The following is a 20,707-nucleotide window of genomic DNA, read 5'->3' on the forward strand; positions in this document are numbered from 1 at the left end:
AACCAAGATAAATTTATCTCTCTACTGATATAAAAAAGCCCTGTCACTATGAATGATTAAGCTATTTATAATATGCAGAATTTCTAATTCACTGATTGATAAAAAGGAAAAGTTAGTTTTTCATATAATGTGAAACATTATCATATGTGTCAAAAGGCAAGACCTCTCCTTGGTAAAATGCAGAACATAACCTAGCTCTATTAAACACCGTGAACAGTTAAGCATTAAAAAAAGAAAACGTCCTGGGGCTGGCCCCGGGGCCGAGTGGTTAAGTTCGTGGGCTCCAATTCGGTGGTCCAGGGTTTTGCCAGTTCAGATCCTTGGCGTGGACATGGCACTGTGCAGCAGGCCATGCTGAGGTAGCATCCCACATACCACAACTAGAAGGACCTACAACTAGAATATACAATTATGTACTGGGGGGCTTTAGGGAGAAGAAGGAAAAAAAAAAAGAAGATTGGCAACAGACATCAGCTCAGGTGCCAAGCTTTTAAAAAAAAAACATCCTGGGGCCAGCCCCATGGCCAAGTGGGTAAGTTTGTACACTCTGCTTCAGCGGTCCAGGGTTTTGCTGGTTTGGATTCTGGGCGTGGACCTGGCATAGCTCATCAAAGCCATGCTGAGGCGGTGTCCCACATATCAGAGCCAGAAGGACCTACAGCTAGAATATACAACTTTATACTGGGGAGATCTGGTGAGGAGGAGAAAAAGAAGAAAAAAAAGAAGACTGGTAACAGATGTTAGATCAGGTGTCGATCTTTAAAAAAAAAAAAACTCTATTCAATATTGTACTAGACATTCTAGCTAGAGAATTAAGAAAAATAAAAGAAATCCAAATCAGAAAAGAAGTAGTAAAACTCTCTATTCTCAGATGACATGATTCTATATATAGAAAAAAACAAGGAATACACACACCAAAACAAACTACTAGTGCTCATAATCAAAATCAGCAAATTTTTTTTTTAAGATTTTACTTTTCCTTTTTCTCCCCAAAGCACCCCAGTACGTAGTTGTGGATTTTTAGTTGTGGGTTCTTCTAGTTGTGGCATGTGGGATGCTGCCCCAGCATGGCCCGATGAGCGGCGCCATGTCCACGGCCCAGGATCTGCATCGGCAAAACCCTAGGCCCCCAAAGCGGAGTGCGCGAACCTAACCACTCGGCCTACGAGGCCAGCCCCCAAATCAGCAAAATTTGTAGGGTACAAGATCAACATACAAAATCAGTAGTATTTCTATATATAAGAAATAAAATATCCAAATAGGAAATTAAGAAAACAGTGCCATTTATAATAGCATCCAAAAGAATAAAATACCTAGGAATAAATTCAACAAAGGAGATGCAAGACTTGTACACCAAAAACTACAAAGCATGGCTGAAAGAAATTAAAGAGGACCTAAATAAATGGAAAGACATTGCATGTTCACAGATTAGAAAACTTAATGTTGTTAAGATGGTACTACTACCCAAAGCAATTCACAGATTCAATGCAATCCCTACCAAAATTCCAACAGCCTTTACTGCAGAAACAGAAAAGCCAATCCTGAAATTCATATGGAATCTCAAGGGGGTCTCAAATAGCCAAAACTATCTCGAAAAGGAACAAAGTTAGAACATTCACACTTCCTCATTTTAAAACTTAACTACAAAGCTACAGTAATCAAAACAGTATGGTAATGATATACGGATAGACATACAGATCAATGCAATAGAATTGAGAGTCCAGAAATAAACCCAAACATCTATGGCCAATTGATTTTCACAAGGGTGCTAAGACCATTCAGTGAGGGAAAGAATAATCTCTTCAACAAACGGTGCTGAGACAACTGGATATCCACATGCAAGAGAATGATGCTGGGCTCTTACCTCACACCATATACAAAAATTAATCCAAAATGGATCAGACTTAAATGTAAGACCTAAAACTATAAAGCTCTTAGAAAAAAATATAGGGGGAAAGCTTTATGACACTGGATTTGGGAATGATTCCTTGGATATGACACCAAAAGCAAAGGCAACAAAAGTAAAAACAGATAAATTGGACTACATTAAAATTAAAAACTTCAACGGCCAACAAGCATAGGAAGATGCTCAGATGCTCAACATCACTAGTCATTAGGCAAATTTAAATCAAAACCACAATGAGATACCACCTCACACCCATTAGGATGGCTATTATTGAAAAAATAAAAACAAAATGTAACAAGTTTTGGTGAGAAAGTGGAGAAACTGGAACTCCTCTGCACTGTTGGTGAGGATGTAAAATGGTGCAGCCACTATAGAAAACATTATGGCAGTTACCCAAAAACTAAACATAGAATTACTCTATGATTCAGCAATTCCACTTTGGGGTATACACCCAAAAGAACTGAAAAGAGGGGCTCAAAGAGATATTTTCACACCAATGTGCACAGGAGCATTATTTGCAATAGCCAAAAGGTAGAAGCAACCCAGGTGTCCATCGAAGGATGAATGGATAAACAAAATGTGGTATATACATACAATGGAATACTATTTGGCCTTAAAAAATAAAGGAAATTCTGACACATGCTATGACAAGTATGATCCTTGAGGATATTATGCTAAGTGAAATAAGTCAGTCACAAAAAGACAAACACTGTATGAGACCACTTTTACAGGATACTGAGAGTAGTCAAATTCATAGACAGAAAGTACTAGAATGCTGGTTTCCAGGGGCTGGAGGGAGGAGGAAATAGGGAGTTGCTGTTTAATTGGTACTGAATTTCAGTTTTGCAAGATGAAGAGTTCTGGAGACTGGCTATACAACAATGGGAATGTACTTAATACTACTGAATTGTACACTTAAAAATGGTTAATATGGTAAATTTTATACTATGCCAATCACTTCCTTACCACAAATATTAAACACTTTTGTTAAACATTTCATACATAATGGGGGGGGTACCAGAAGAAAGTCACACAACTTCTGTTTTGCCAAAAAGCTATATAAGCGTGAACTGAATGCCATTTTTCAACTGAGAATCATTATATGTTAGAAATAAGAATCTCACCAAAAAATAAGGTAAGTAGGAGAACCAATAACCCCCTAAAAACATAATTTCTGCCTTCCACAATTCTTCTTCTTCTTCTTTTTTTTTTTGAGGAAGATTAGCCCTGAGCTAACATCTGCTGCCAATCCTCCTCTTTTTGCTGAGGAAGACTGGCCCTGAGCTAACATCCATGGCCATCTTCCTCTACTTTATACGTGGGACGCCTACCACAGCACGGCTTGCCAAGCAGAGCCATGTCCGCACCCGGGATCCGAACCTGGGAACCCCGCGCCACCAAAGCGGAACATGCACACTTAACCACTGCGCCACTGAGACGGCCCATCTTTCTGCATTTTAAAAGAATACTTGCATAGTCATTCTTCTTTCTAAGACATCCTTTCATTTAACTCCTTCCATGGATTGAAGAAAGTGTCATAGACTAAACACTACCATATATGCAATTTCTATAGGGTGTTTTAGGAGTTTTTACTGATGTTTGTCTTAGCTTTAGTCAAAAAGCAGTATTTCACTCACTTAAGGGATTTTTATCCCTTCATGCACAGGTCTTGCAGAATGGAGGCAAAATACAGCATTCAATAAACCTGAAAAAGATATTATCAGCAACTCACCTACTCATACTTCTTAAAAGCAAAAGTGGGCTAAAAAAATGCTTAAAACAAAAAAGCAGGCAAGTTAATTGCTTAAAGGTTTTATATACGTTTATATATATATATATATATATATTTTGTTGTTAAGATAGACTATTTTACACTACCTATAATCCCTATTCCCAATCTACGTCTACCAGAAAACATCTTATCTTGTTTTTAAATGCCAAAAATTTCCCAGTTACTGTACCTTTTGAACTAAAATATACTGTTTCACAAATTCAGTCAATTCTGATTATTCACAATTGAGAGCAAACTTCTGAGATTACCTCCATTGTCACAATAGCTGGTTCAGTCATTTTCCACTTAGAATATCTACCTGTCAGTAGTGGGGGAATAGTACTGCACCAACTCTGTACAGTCAGGCTCATTATGATGTAAATCACCTAGGAATGGGAAAGTACCTACACAGTAAGACATCTTCTGGGTCTAAGAGATAATGAGATGCTCCTTAGAGCTTATTTCCCAGCTATAGTGAATGGACCAATATTCCCATGTAATGTTTAGAGGATTATCTGAAAATATTCCATTACATCCAGAAATAGAGTATCAGCTATATTCAAACCTGTCACAGGCTATTTATGCAATTGATCAGTGGCATCAATAGGACATCCAAATACTCTACAACTTTGCAAGTTTTCTTGTCCAACTGAAAAAAATTTTAATATTTACCAGAAATTTAGAAGGCATAATTTTGTACAGAATTGTGCAATCCTGAAAAAGATTTCATAGTTTTCTTTAAAAGCAGACAGACAAAACAAACAACACATATGATAATATTGGCACTAGTTTGTCAAAACAATTATATTGGAAACCAATTTTCCAAATAATTTCCAAATTATTCAAACAAGAAAAAAAGTAGACTTTGAACTAAAATGACTAGCATTTTCTCCAAAAACCCAAACTACAAATCTTACTTTGCATTCTTTCTAAATTTTTGTCTCTACTTTTGATTACAACAGTATGCTGCTTTGTTGATACAAAAGAAAATTCAAAATCTATTTCACTTCTTTCTGTTTAGGCATCTTACTTTTAATAACACACTCCACTAGACAAGAGCACACAAAATTTTTATTGGACTCATAAACCATAATTTCCTGCAAATATTCCTCTTTTTCATATATACACACATTATTTATATTCTTTATCTTAAAAGTAACACAAACTGTGGCAGATTATACTTTCTAAAGATGGCTACAACAGCAGATTCCATCCCATATACTCTTCTTATAACATGATGTTGATATTTGTCCCTTCAAGTGGTGGCGTCTATGTTCACCCTCTCCTCTGAACCTGGGTGGACCTTTATGACTACCACAACCAATAAAAGAGAGCAGAGTAACACTATATGATTTCCAAAGCTAAGTCAAATATGCCACGCAACTTTGCCTTGCTCTCTCTCTCTCTGAAACCAGCCACCATGCTGTGAGGAAGCCAAGCAGCCAAAAGGAGAGGTCATGTGTAGGTGTTCTGGCTGACAGCCCAGGCTGTGGTCCCTGCCAACAGCCAGCAATAACCACCAGACATATGAGTGAGCAAGCCTTCAAAGGATTCCAGCCACCCCCACTATTTCAGTTACCCACCTCACACCACATGTTAACAGAGATAAGCTGTCCCCACCAAGCAAGCCTTGCCCAAATTGCAGATACATGAGCAAAATAAATGATTGGTATGTTTTAAACCACTAAGTTTGAAGTGGTTTGTTATGCAACAATAGATAACTAACACAAGCTGATAAATACAATTTGGAAAATGCATGAAAAAAAGAAAAAATTTTAATTACCCTAAGTTGCACCACTGTTAACATTTTGACATATATTTTACAATCAAGAAAATGTTTTGCCTCACTTAAGATTCCAAATGCTTTGTTTTTACCAGGATAATGGTTAAAATTTTTTTTTTTTGAGGAAGATTAGCCCTGAACTAACTACTGCCAATCCTCCTCTTTTTGCTGAGGAAGACTGGCCCTGAGCTAACATCCATGCCCATCTTCCTCTACTTTATACATGGGACGCCTACCACAGCATGGCTTTTGCCAAGCGATGCTATGGTCCGCACCCGGGATCTGAACCGGTAAACCCCGGGCCACCGAGAAGTGGAACGTGCGCACTTAACCGCTGCACCACCGGGCCGGCCCAAGGTTTAAATTTTTAAAGGCAGTCAACTGTTTGCATCTAGGGAGAAAGAGGAAGGAAAAACATTAGCATTCATTCTGCTTTTCTTATCCTTACTATCTCTTTCACTTACCTGTCCTAAGTGAGGGTCTGAGGATGGCTGCTGGCCCACCAATATTCCAATCTATGGATGTGGATCAAGATCTCGGGTTCCAACAGCAGCTGCACTTGCTCTCCTCCCTGAAAGAAGTTTCTTAAGCCCCAAATCTGAAATTTTCAAGGGAAGAAAGTGTTAAAGAGGGCCAGCTCGGTGGCGCAGTGGTTAAGTTCGCACGTTCCGCTTCTCGGCGGCCCAAGGTTCACCGGTTCGGATCCCAGGTGCGGACATGGCACCAATTGGCACGCCATGCTGTGGTAGGCGTCCCACATAGAAAGCAGAGGAAGATGGGCATGGATGTTAGCTCAGGGCCAGCATTCCTCAGCAAAAAGAGGAGGATTGGCAGCAGTTAGCTCAGGGCTAATCTTTCTCAAAACAAAAAAAAAGTGTTAAAGATAGACATTTCCTTTCATTCACTTATAATGCCATCTCTACAACTGAATGGGGGCTGACAGAGTAGGTTAAGATTACATGGAAGTGAATGCACAGGTTTCACTGAAAACGGAGTTGGGTAATGGGAATTCAAGTCTCAGGTCTTCTTCTTACTACCTATATGACCTTAACTAAGGCACAAATTCTCTGTGCGTAAGTCTCATCATGTGATGAAGATTGAGGGGACAGGACTGAAATTTGGGGCAGGGAATCAGAAGACCTGGGTTCTAAACTCAGTCATCATTCTGCTTTGCTGTAAGAAGTCTGATGATTCTCTGGACTCAGATCATCATCTCTAAAAGGTGAGCGTTGTATTAGATAATGGTTCCTGAAATCTAACCCTTGAACAGGTGCCAGCCATGACCCAAAAACCAGGCGTAAAGTTACCAATTGTGCTATGAGATTGTTCTTCCTACTTTTCTTGGTGTCAAAATGTCTTCTATTATGAGATGATGTGATAGACAATACCAGTTGTTTTTTAAATATCCTAGAGTTTAAATAAAAATCTATAGTCAGGGGCCGGCCCAGTGGTGCAGTGGTTAAGTGCGCACGTTCCACTTTGGCGGCCCAGGGTTTGCTGGTTCGGATCCCGGGTGCGGACATGGCACCACTTGGCAAGCCATGCTGTGGTAGGCGTCCCACATATAAAGTAGAGGAAGATGGGCATGGATGTTAGCTCAGGACCAGTCTTCCCCAACAAAAAGAGGAGGATTGGCAGATGTTAGCTCAGGGCTAATCTTCCTCAAAAAGAAAAAAGCTATAGCGCTATGTAAACAATCTAAAATTGTTTTAGAAATTCTAGTGTCTGTGATTTATATGAGCTCTAAAATTCCTTCTACTTCTAAAATTCTACATATTTATTCACTGCTCAACTAATATTTATTAGGTACCTAATATGTGACAGGTACTCTACTAGTTGCTGGGGGCCCCAAAAACAAATATGACTAGTCCCTGCTCTAAAAAAGCTCCCAATCTAATAGGGAAACAGACACACAAACCTCAAATACAATATAATGGGTTAAGTCTTCTAACAGAGATTTTGCACCTTATGACATACAGGAGGTAGAAGAGTAGAATGAATATTAAAATTAAGAGAGGATTTTGGAGTGAGTTTTGTCATTGTATGAGAAATTACTTAACCTCTTTGAACCTCAATTTCCTTATTTGCAAAACAGGAATGATTACAGATACCACAGAGTCGTGGTAAATAGTAAGATACTAAAAATAAAGGGCTAATCCACCAAAAAGTGTGGCTTCTACAACTTCCAAAAGACAGGATAAAACGTATCATGTATTAATAATCTGGCACAAAAGTATTATTTACGGTACTGATTTACATTCAGCGGTACCTTACTCCACTAGTCTCTAAGCAACTAACAAGCACAACCAAGTTTGCGGCATTTTATATTCCTAGCGCCTAGTACAATGCCGTATAAACAGCAGGTATCGATAAATAGTTTATTAGAAAAAAATGATTGAATGAATGAATGTATGGCTTCTCTTTTCTTACAGGAATTAAAGTTATAGTAACTGAAAGTAAAAATCTTAAGATTTTTATTCAAAACTAATTTTAAGTGTATATTTTAAGCACTCAAACTTGTCATTCTGGAATCTAGATACGCATGCCTGTTTTAAAAAGGAAAATCACTTCATTACAGACAATGCAATACAGTAGTTCTCCCTTATTCACAGTTTCACATTTCACAGCTTCAGTTACCCACAGTCAATTGTGGTCTGAAAATACTAAAGGGAAAATTCCAGAAGTAAATAATTTATAAGTTTTAAGTTGCATGCCATTCTAAGTAGTGTGACAGAATCTTGCACTGTCTCACTCCGTCCTGCCTGGGATGTGAATCATCCGTTTGCCCAGTGTATCCACACTGTATACACTACCTATCCACCACTACCACTCAGTAGTCATCTTGGTTATCAGATAACTGTTGTAGTATTGTAGTGCTTGTGTTCAAGAAACCCTTATTTTACTTAATAATGGCCCCAAAGCGTAAGAGTTGTGACACTGCCAATTCAGACATGCCAAAGAGAAGTTATTATTGTTAATCTCTTACTGGCCTAATTTATAAATTAAACTTTATAATATGTACGTATGTATAGGAAAAAAACATAGTATATACATATAGAGCTCGGTACTATCTGAGGTTTCAGGCATCCACTGAGAGTCTTGGAACATATCCCTCCTGGATAAGGGAGGACTACTGTAGTGGTGTTTCTGAATAGGAAGACTAGCAGCAGCTAACATTTATTGAGTACTATTTGTGAAAAACTCCTCTAGATGGATTATCTCACTTAATCCTGACAACAACCCCCTTATGAAATGGACTATTATTATTTTCTAACTAGGAAAGCTGAGGCACAGAGAAGTCAAGTTACTTCCAGTATCACAAAACTACTAAGAGGTAGGGCTGGGATTTAAAAAAAAAAAAAAAAATTCAAGCTGTGTTGACCCCAGAGCCCTCTTTTTAATTTTTACTCAACTAAATAACATTGTTTTTAAAAAAAAGATTTTACCAGGGGCCGGCCCAGTGGTGTATTGGTTAAGTTCCTGTGCTCCACTTCGGCACCCCAGGGTCCACCAGTTCAAATCACAGGCACAGACCTACACACCACTTACCAAGCCATGCTGTGGCAGGTGTCCCATGTATAAAGTAGAGGAAGATGGGCACAGATGTTAGCTCAGGGCCAATCTTCCTCAGCAAAAAGAGGAGGATTGGCGGCAGATGTTAGCTCAGGTCTAATCTCCTCAAAACAAAACAAAAAAAAGATTTTACCAGAACTAGGAACATGTGCTCCCAATGATTTTTTTTTTTAAAACAGAACAGAGTCCTTTAATATGTGTGCTAAACACGCATATAGGAAACAGTCCCCACCCTCAAATGTCCCACACACCAATGTGGTGATGTAATATTAGTAAGTCACAGCCGAATTTCACTCTTTTAAATTTAATTATCTCAATGTTAAGTTTATCTGCAATTTCTTTTTCATTTACTTTAATTCTAGGTACTACTATCTTGAGTTTTCAGAATATATAGGAAAGGTCCTAAAGGACAAATGAGTTAAAAATTGAAAGACATAATAAAGTTATTTTGTATGGACATCTACTCTCAGATAATTATATTTTAAAAACCCCACAGAATAAGAACAACTGAATTTCATTTCCAATAGAGGCTCTAACAAAACAACTTCAGATGTAATTTGCAAAATGTATTTTTAGCCAACAATGTGTTTCACTTCATTTCTTTATTGACTTGATTCTAGAATGGACTATAACGCTTTTGATGTTTTACTTTCAGTCATACTAAATACCAAAAAAAAAAAAAAACCAGAGAAATAACCATAGCTGTAGCAAATGCTTTTCAAATATGCCAGAAATCGCATTGGGCATGTTCCTAGTGAAAACACTTGATGTGTATTTGATCATAATGAGCCAATATAATTAAAGTTACATTTAGTTTTTCTCCATGATTACATTTCACATCTTTCTGCCTCCATAACAGCATAATAAACTAAAAGTATTCTTACTATTTCTAACTATTTTCAAGGAAACCAATATTCCAATGACAGTAACCAAGGAGCCATAACAAATTATGGATGTTAGCAGTAATTTCCCAATATCTTCAGAATGCAGTGGGCAGGTGCTATATTAAAGAGGAAATATGAATATGGATTATTTCTGAATACTACCAGAAAGGAAAAAATATAAATTTCTGAAAACACAAGTGGAAACACTAGCATTGTGAATTCACAAAACTATTCTATTCTTTTCTCTTAATTATATACTAATTCCTTGCTATTCAAAGTGTGGTTCAGACTAGTAGCACAGGCATCACCTGGAAGCATTGTTAGAAATGCAGGGACTGGCCCGGTGGCACAGCACTTAAATGTGCACGTTCCACTTCAGCGGCCCGGAGTTTGCTGCTTCGGATCCCAGGTGCGGACATGGCACCACTTGACATGCCATGCTGTGGTTAGGCATCCCTCATATAAAGTAGAGGAAGATGGGCATGGATGTTAGCTCAGGGCCAGTCTTCCTCAGCAAAAAGAGGAGGATTGTCAGCAGTTAGCTCAGGGCTAATCTTCCTCAAAAAAAAAAAAAAACAAGAAAGAAAGAAATGCAGAATCTCAGGCCCTACCTCAGACCTCCTGAATCAGAATCTGCATTTTAACATGAAACTCAGGTGATGCACACACACAGAAAATTTTGAGAGGCACTGTCCTAGCTCACTCATTCAGGGGCTCTTCCTCTTCCTCATCTCCTATCTGGCATATAGGAGACCTGATTCTTTTTCTTTTGAGCATGTTAAGACTCAGCAAAATGAAGTGAGGTATCTTTAAGTAAGATTACACAGTTTAACAACTTACTTTTCATAAAAGATTGTAAGCTCCATGAAACCAAAGATTTCACTGTATCCTCAAGACCAAAACAGTGCCAGGAAAATTTTTATAGAGTGAACAGACACCAGATGATCCCTAAAGTCCTCCAACTCTTAAATTTTTGGCTCTTCCATTTGCTATGTAAGCAAAATTCTACTTAAGGAAAGGGAAACTAAAGTATGAGATCATCTAAATTTACAAAATGAAACATATGCCACTTTAAATGACTTCATCAAGGGCACAAGGCAGGTCCACTATTAAGTTCATAAGGCTCAGCAACATTTTTCTCATATCATTATTAATATTATATTTCAGGTCAAATGACAATAATACTTCCTCTACCTATACACTATTATCCAAGTAGCTAGCAAACTCAACTGTGCAGAAGAGTTGTGCACTCAGAGCTTAAAGAAGTGTACATACTGCTAGAAAGAATCTGTACATAAAAATTAAAGACTACATGGTATGATTAATTTCTAAAAAACCAGAAGAAATAAGTGCTTTCAATCCTTATCTAGCTGGAGTTGAAACAGAGAAAAGAAACAAATGGAAAAGAAAATATAAGTATGGAAAACACAAAAAAACATTAGGGACAGGATAGAGAAGAGCAAACAGAGATTAAAAGTAATCGAAGGTCTCAGGAATGTGATTTAGGCACTAGAAAAGGCAAACGTGGCTACAAAGGCAAACAGCAGAATACCAACTGAAGCAACATCTGCTTCAATAACCTCTAATAACGACACACAATGCAAGAAATTTTTAGAGCAAGCAAATACTAGAATATCTCATGGAGTTAGTGTATAATTTCTCTCATCCCATCTACCACATCCCACATATCTAAGTTAACACACACACACACAAGGACAACTAGTGTATGATTCCATGTAGATGAGCTATTCAGAGTAGTCAAATTCACAGAGACAGAAAGTAGAATGGTGGTTGCCATGGACTGGGGGGAGGGGCAAATGGGGAGTTACTATTTAATGGGTACAGACTTTCATCATGAAAAGATAAAGTTTTGGAGCTGGATGGTGTTGATGGTTGCACAACAATGTGAATGTAGTGAATGCCAGTGAACTGTACACTTAAAAATGATTAAAACGGGACGAGCCCGGTGGCGCAGCGGTTAAGTGTGCACATTCCGCTTTGGCAGCCCAGGGTTCGCTGGCCCATATCCCAGGCATGGACATGGCACTGCTTGGCAAGCCATGCTGTGGCAGGCGTCCCACATATAAAGTAGAGGAAGATGGGCACAGATGTTAGCTTAGGGCCAGTCTTCCTCAGCAAAAAGAGGAGGATTGGCAGCAGATGTTAGCTCAGGGCTAATCTTCCTCAAAAAAAAAAAAAAAAACTACTTTGCGTTTAAATGTAAAACAGAATTAGGATGAGATAGGGACAAACAGGATTTTCACCTACAAGAAAGTCTGGGGAAATATTCAAAAGTCATGCAGAACTGTCTCATACCTTGTGGGATGTATGGCATTCTTGGCTCCTGTTCACGGAATGCTCATGCTGCACTCACCCCGCCCTAATCATTGTGGTAACCAAAAGTACACCCTCAAAGATTCAAACACCTCATAGGGCAGGTACTGACCCCATTGAGAACCAGTGACTCCAAGAAGGGCTAGGTCCCAGCGTGGCCTCCAGACAGCCCTTGTTTTTATGACAGCATTAAGCTGAATGTAATGATGAAACCTAACCCATTTCTAACTTTGGCAAAGGAGGAATCCTTATACAGGGAAGAAATTTATTATTAGGGAAAATATAAAGGCAGATAAAGGCCTGGGGATATTCACGCTAAATGAAATTAATACTTTATTTTCACCCATATGATGCCAATCTTTGAGGACAGTTTTGTTATTTTGCTAAAATACAACAAATGTCCCAACTGAACAACAATGTAACACTCAGAGTATGTTATAATTCACAAAGCATTTATTTAATTTTAACCTTTATAGCAATTCTATGAGACAAATATTATTCTTTTCATATTACTTGTAAGGAGAACAATCTCAAAATGGTCAAAGTCACAGAGCTGGTAAACTGACAGAGACAGGACTCCAAGCCCTCTGATTTCAAATCCTGTGTTCTTTCCATCAAACTACTGCTTCACGAAGATCTAATATGGCAATCAGATAAAAGGAAACTTCTCAGTCAATACAACAGAAGGGTTAACAGCAAAAGATCAATATAAAGCCCCTTGATCTATTTCAATATATGACAGACAGTTGTACTACATATTTCAGTTATTTCTCAATATGAGAAAATTTTAAATGTTAACACTGTCTTATCTCATATTGAAAAAGAGAAAAAGAAGAAAAATATTGAAAAAGAAAAAAGTAAAATTTTAGCAGTTACCATGACATATAATGTCTTATTACTTCCTAATCCCGGAAAGATTCTGAATCAGAATCCTAATGAATCTTCTACTTAATTAAACATTCCAGAATCCCACCACTGATTCTGACAAAGAGTTAACAGTCTTTTTAAAAACCTTTCCACTTGGGGAGAAATGCATAAGCATTAAGAACTTTATGGGGCCGCCCTGTGGCCGAGTGATCAAGTTTGCGCGCTCCGCTTTGGCGGCCCAGGGTTTCGCCGGTTCAGATCCTGAGGCGGACATGGCACTGCTCATCAGGCCATGCTGAGGTGGCATCCAGCTCAACCAGAGGCACTCACAACTACAATATACAGCTAAGTACTGGGGGCCTTTTTGGGGAAGAAGAAGAAAAGAAAGATTGGCAACAGACGTTAGCTCAGGTGCCAATCCTTGAAAAAAAAAAAAAGAACTTTATAAAATCTTGGCTTAACCAAAGTGCCTCCCATGTAGTCACTGGATCAGTCCTTTTAGAAACACGTATCTGAAGTGAACGACTACATGATGGGATGGCATATTGCATTAGTTCTCATTCACGACTGGTAGATTAACTTAAAAACTCTAAATGAGGGGCCAGCCCCGTGGCTGAGTGGTTAAGTTCGCCCGCTCTGCTGCAGGTGGCCCAGTGTTTCGTTGGTTCGAATCCTCGGTGGGGACATGGCACTCTGCTCATCGAACCACGCTGAGGCAGCATCCCACATGCCACAGCTAGAAGGACACACAACTAAGAATATACAACTATGTACCGGGGGGCTTTGGGGAGAAAAAGGAAAAAAATAAAATCTTTAAAAGAAAGAAACTCTAAATGATACTGTGCCATGCTTCTTACTTGATAATACACTTTCATGATTCCAAACACCTATACGTACACGACAGTTTACAACATAAGACAAAGATAAAAGCAAAGGCATACTCAGGGATTGACGCAAGAGGAAAAAGGAAACAGAATGTCTTATTACTTCAGCTGAAGAAATAAGGAAGTAATATCATTTATCACCAAGCGCAATCTTCTCAGACACGTCTCTAAAGGGCAGAATGATATACCTAGGTTTCCCTTAAAAAAAAAAAAGTAGTAGTAGACAATAATCTACAAGACTCATCCCCCCACTAATTCAAACCCAAAATTCAAGAAGAAAGAATTTAACTGATACTTTTATCTTACAAGAAAAACTTGGGGCCAGCCCCGTGGCCAAGTGATAAAGTTCGTGCACTCCGCTTCGGTGGCCCAGGGTATCGCCAGTTGGATCCTGAGTGCGGACAGGGCACCGCTCATCAGGCCATGCTGAGGCGGTGTCCCACATAGCACAACCAAAGGCACTCACAACTACAGTATATAACTATGTACTGGGGGACTTTGGGGAGAAGAAGAAGGAACAAAAGAAACGAAGATTGGCAAGAGTTGTTAGCTCAGCTGCCAATTTTTATTAAAAAAAAAAGCAAAACTCTTTTTTTAAATTTATGCTTCTGAATTCATAGGTAAAGTTTAACTTACTTTAATTATAGTTATTAAACTTATTTTATAGTAATTAACTTACTTTAAGAATATCAATTACCTGAATATTTCCAAAACGCTATCATAAATACAAAGAATGAAGCACTTCAGCACTTATTATATTGAAAAAAATTGCCACTTCACCCTGAATTCAACCAATTCAACTATTCAACCAATTCACCGTTGCCAGGGCATAGATTAAAATCAGATTTAAATGTCTCACCCAAAAGCCTCAAAACATGCCATAATCCCAGACACATTTGCAGAAATTTCGAATACTGATTGACAAGTGTTTTGGGGTCACTACACAGACACAGCTAAGGGTCTAAACATAGAAACCAACAAGGAATTATAGGACTCACTTGAAATAACAGCTGCCATATATACAGCACTTACTATATGCTAGGCATTGTTCTAAGAATTTATATACAAGTGGTATATAATCTCATTTCATCAGCACATAGAAACACTAAGAGATAGGAGCTGTAATTCCAATTTTAAAGATGAGAAACTGATACTTAAAAGATTAAAAAGGCTTCTAGTCAAGATGTGCAGTAAATTCACCCAAATAACAATTATTATAAAAATATATCAAATATAAAAATAAACAATGCTTAGCTGGCTCAAAAAATAATATTATTAACTCTCACGCAGTGATAGGGAACATAAGCACAAAATGGTAAGCAGAGCTGAAGCTAGGGTCCCACAGGGCTCCTAGTCTAGAAACAGGCAATGGCAGCTGGGAGTTTGGATTCCCTGGGTAACAGGGACTAAAAACGCTCCAGAGAGGACAGGATCAGAGCTAGGCCAGAGCTAGGGCTCAGGTGGGCTCCTTCACAGAGAGAACAAATTTCCAGCTCTGCCTGGGGCTATGGCTTATAGGAAATAACTCCCAGGAAGGTTGCAGGACACAGACACAGCTTCAAAACAAAGAAAAGAAACCAGACCACCTACCAGTTCTGTGACTGGATCTGCAATATCCACAATATCACCATTATCTCTGAGGGACAGGAACTCTAAGCCTCATTCTAGAATTGGGGTCAAGCAGCAAGCATAAAACTACTACACCAGGAGAGAGGTGAACACAGGGACAGTGAAAGTTAGCTGAGTCTCAAGAATAGAAGACAACTAAAGCTGTTATATTCTGAATGACATCCCATTCTCCACTTCCTCAATGTATAACTATTAAGACTGTTTCTAGTGCTTCCTCACAATCCTTGATATTTATAAGATAAATACTCATTATTTAAGATAACTAGAAAGAACCTAACACTCTTAAACCTTTTCTACCTTCCCAACAAACCAATAATCATGATAATTTGAAAAGATTATTTTTTAATGCAACAAAAGTTACAAAAACCTATTTCTAACTGATAGCCTTTGACCTCTCCAAAACCAAGCATTCCATTTCCCACAGTTAAACAAAAGAGTCTTTATAACTAAACTTGTTTACCATGTCTAAGTAAAGTTGAAGTGATGCAGGATTTTGTAAATTTAGCCTTCCTATTATCAACCAGACACAGGGCTTTCTTACCACTAGGAAGGGAGTGGTTTCCAGCTTTCAGATAACACAATTGAAAGGTTCTGAAAAGGAAGTAAAAATAGTCTCTAGAATACAATCCCATTTACAATCGCAACAGAAAGAATAAAATATCTAGGAATAAATTTAACCAAGGAGGTGAAAAGACCTATCCAAGGAAACCTGTAAGACACTACTGAAAGAAATAGATAACGACATAAAGAAATGGAAAGATATTCCATACACATGGATTGGAAGAATAAACATGGGTAAAATGTCCATACTACCTAAAGCTATCTACAGATTCAATGCAATCCCAATCAGAATCCCAATGACATTCTTCACAGAAATAGAACAAAGAATCTTAAAATTCACATGGAGCAACAAAAGACCCCGAATAGCCAAAGCAATTCTGAGAAACAAGAACAAACCTGGTGGTATTGCAATCCCAGACTTCAAAATACACTACAAAGCTACAGTAATCAAAACAGCATGGTACTGGTACAAAAACAGGCACACAGACCAATGGACCAGAATTGAAAGCCCAGAAATAAAACCACACATCTATGGATAACTAATCTTCAACAAAGGAGCCAAGAACATACAATGGAGAAAGGAAAGCCTCTTCAATCAATGGTGTTGGGAAAACTGGACAGCCACATGCAAAAGAATGAAAGTTGACTATTATCTTTCTCCATCCACAAAAATAGACTCAAAATGGACCAAAGACTTGAAGAAACCATAAAATTTCTGGAAGAAAATATAGGCAGTACACTCGTTGACATCAGCCTTAAAAGGATCTTTTCGAAGACCATGTCTACTTAGACAAGGGAAACAAAAGAAAAAATAAACAAGTGGGACTTCATCAGACTAAAGAGCTTCTGGAAGGCAAAGGAAACCAGGATCAAAACAAAAAAACAACCCACCAACTGGGAGAAAATATTTGCAAATCATATATCTGACAAAGGGTTAATCTCGATAATATATAAAGAATTCATACAACTGAACTACAAAAAAACAAACAACTCAATCAAAAAATGGACAGAGGATATGAACAGACATTCTTCCAAAGATGAAACAGAGATGGACAATAGGCACATGAAAAGATTCTCAACATCACTAATCATCAGGGAAATGCAAATCAAAACTACACTTAGATATCACCTTACACCCGTTAGAATGGCTATAATCACCAAGACAAAAAATAACAAATGTTGGGGAGGTTATGGAGAAAAGGGGACCTTTGTACACTGCTGGTGGGAATGCAAACTGGTGCAGCCACTATGGAAAACAGTATGGAGACTTCTCAAAAAATTAAAAATAGAAATACCATATGATCCAGCCAACCCACTACTGGGCATTTATTCAAAGAACCTGAAATCAACAATACAAAGAGGGTTATGCATCCCTATGTTCGCTGCAGCATTATTCACAATAGCCAAGACGTAGAAGCAACCCAAATGCCCATTGACTGATGATTGGATAAAGATGTGGTGTGTGTGTGTGTGTACACACACATACAATGGAATACCACTCAGCCATAAAAAAAGACAAAATCATCCCATTCGCAACCACATGGATGGACCTTGAGGGTATTATGTTAAGCAAAATAAGTTAGACAGAAAAAGACAAACACCGTATGATTTCACTTATTTGTGGAACATAAACAGACTTAGGGGCAAAGAGAACAGTTTAGTGGTGACCAGGGGGAAGGGGGTTGGGGGGTGGGCACAAGGCGTGAAGGGGCACACTTATATGGTATCTGACAAATAATAATGTACAAGTGAAATTTCACAATGTTACAAACTATTATGACTACAATAAATAAATAGTCTCTAGAAAGAGTAACTCAGAATAAAAAATGTGTTTTAGTAAAACAAGCATCAATTTAGTAATCCATCACTTAAATTTTAGACCTACCTCTGCCACTAACTAGCTGTGTGACTTCAGCTAACCTAACTCAGGTTTCACATTCTTTATCTGTAAAACTCGGACACTTTTAAAGTCTCTTGGGCTTTACTAATTCTAACATTGTAACATTCTTTTAAACAGATGTTAGGAATGTTTGCTAAATGCAGACAAATTCAGCATTTACATGTCTTCTAGAGCTTCAAAGAACTTTACAAATGCTAATGATGTCTGCCTACCACTCTCTCCTTCCAAAAAAAGCCACATAAGCAGAATCTAGAAACAAAACATTTTCTTGAGGGAGTTTTCCAAAATACTTTTTAATATGGTAACATACGCTAGAACTTTAATTGAGGTATAATTTATATATATACTAAAATTTACTTTTAAGTGTATACTTCTGAGTTTGAAAAACATATATGGTCATGTAACCATCACCACAATCAATATATAGAAGAGATAAAGACCACATAGAACTCCCAAAAATATCCCCTCACGCCCTTTGTAGTCAAACCATCCCCCTACTCCCTGGCAACCACTAGTCAGTTTTCTGTCCTTTTAGTTTTTCTTATTCTAAAATATCATAAAAATGGAATCATACAGTATATGGCCTTTTGAATCTGACACCTTTCACTTAGCATAATGCATTTGATATCCATCCATGCTGTTTCATGCACTGCCAAATAGTAGTCCATCGTATGGATGAACCAAAGTTTATCATTTCACCAGCTGAAGAACATTTGAATTTGTTTCCAGTTTTTGGCATCAGCATATAGGTTTCTGTGTGACTGTAAGTTTTCATTTCACTTGAGTAAATACACAGGAGTGGAACTGCTGGATCATTATGGTAAGTGTACGTTTATCTATATATGAGAAGCTGCCAAACTGTTTTCTAAAAAGACTGTATCAACAATGAATAAGAGTTTTTTAATGGTTTTACAGAAAAACAAGTTTAGATCTTACATCACAAATTTCATAGAAAAATCCTAAATAGATCCAGATATTTATCAGAGGAAAATATTTTCCTGTGTCCTACATATAGAAAGCAGAAGTTAGGGCGGGTTCCGTGGCCTAGTGGTTAAGTTCACGCGCTCCACTGTGGCGGCCCAGGGTTCAGATCCTGGGCGCGGATATGGCACAGCTCGTCAGGCCATGTTGAGGCGGCGTCCCACATCCCACAACTAAAGGACCTGCAACTAAGATATACAACTGTGTACGGGGGGGATTTGGGGAGATAAAGTAGAAAAAAAAAAGATTGGTAACAGTTGTTAGCCCAGGTGCCAATCCTTAAAAAAAAAGGAAGATTGGCAACAGTTGTTAGCCCAGGTGCCAATCTTTAAAAAAAAAGAAAGAAAGAAAGTAGAAGTTAACGAAGGAAGTTGATTTGATAAATATTCATATTTGTCAAAAATTTTTTAATAGACTTTAAAATATATTTGAATTCACACTCATAAACTACTGGTCACTAACTCTGCGTGCGTGTGTGTGTGCGCGTGCGCATGCATGGGCATGCACTTCAATCCATTTGGCTAGAATGTGGGTTTAAACTATCTATTTAGAACAAGAGATTCCAAGTGGTTAAGTCTGTACAAATTCTGGTCATTTGGGACATAAATGAGAAGGAAGCAGTAAGAAGAAAGACACATAATAAAAGATTTGATCTTTCCAACTCACTTGTTCAGCTGGCCCTCAGAAATACGTCTTACTTCCTAATGAGACCACCTATTTATGAAACCCTCTACTTTCTTCATATCAATCTCCTGGTTTCACTTTCTTTATTAGGCTTAGATTTCACAGTTCATCAATATAATCACTCCTCACACTCAATTCAGTGTTTCCCATATCTCTCTTCTTCACACTCTCTTAGCAAAACTCCAGCTAACCTTCTCCATGACTGTGACAGAGCAGTGGAATCTTGAAGAAAATCATATACCCAGGCAGACTGATTACTGTCATAAATTCACAATTAACAACCTCAACCACAGCAATATTTCTCTAAAAGCTCCCTGTAGTGGCTGCTTTATGCCTCTTCCTCAATCCTTAAACGTCTCACCTCTCCTCTCCCTTCCTCCCACCCCATTTAAGACACTTTCATTAAGAAAACAGAAGCCATCAGATGAAAGCTCCCTATGCTTTCCACAACCAAATCTATAACATCCCCCCAAACTGAACCAGTAATCTCCTTTTCCCCTACTTCAAAATGAAATGAGTATGCATCTATGATTACTATTAATGCGCAACCAGTTTGCTCCTGGTATTCTCTCTCTTTCACTTAAACATTTCCTACCTTCTATAATATACTGTCTCCTGTATCATCAATCTTTCCTCCTCTACAAGATCATTCCCATTATCATGTAAATATGTACCGTTATCTCCCATATTTATACATATATTTTTTGTTTTTATTTAATTAATTAATTTATTTATTTGCTGAGGAAGATTCTCCCTGAGCTAATATCTGTTGCCAATCTTCTTCTATTTCGTATGTGAGCTGCTGTCACAGCATGGCCAGTAACAGAGACGAGTAGTGTACATCTGCACCCAGGAACTAAACCCAGGCTGCTGAAGCGGAGTGCACTGAACTTAGCCTCCAGTCCACCGGGGCTAGCCCCTAGATATTTTTTAAAGAATCTCATCATTCC

At 38.1% G+C, this 20,707-nt stretch overlaps 1 protein-coding gene across 50 annotated transcripts in view; it reads right to left on the reverse strand.

Annotated features, from left to right (window-relative positions):
• Nucleotides 1-20,707, reverse strand: part of NUMB (NUMB endocytic adaptor protein) — a 179,911-nt gene that overhangs the window by 140,053 nt on the left and 19,151 nt on the right. For 19 of the 50 annotated variants that reach the window (XM_070514000.1, XM_070513978.1, XM_070513994.1 and 16 more), the window contains exon 2: nucleotides 5,925-6,058. The exons of 17 other annotated variants lie outside the window; for them this stretch is intronic. The gene's annotated coding sequence lies outside the window, so the exon portion shown is untranslated. Of the gene's footprint in view, nucleotides 1-5,924; nucleotides 6,059-9,009; nucleotides 9,138-20,707 lie in introns of all 50 variants that reach the window. 14 more of the 50 variants (XM_070513984.1, XM_070513988.1, XM_070513965.1 and 11 more) reach the window with 3 other exon arrangements.

The sequence above is a fragment of the Equus asinus genome, chromosome 7 (genome assembly GCF_041296235.1).
Source record: "Equus asinus isolate D_3611 breed Donkey chromosome 7, EquAss-T2T_v2, whole genome shotgun sequence".
NCBI lineage: Eukaryota > Metazoa > Chordata > Mammalia > Perissodactyla > Equidae > Equus > Equus asinus.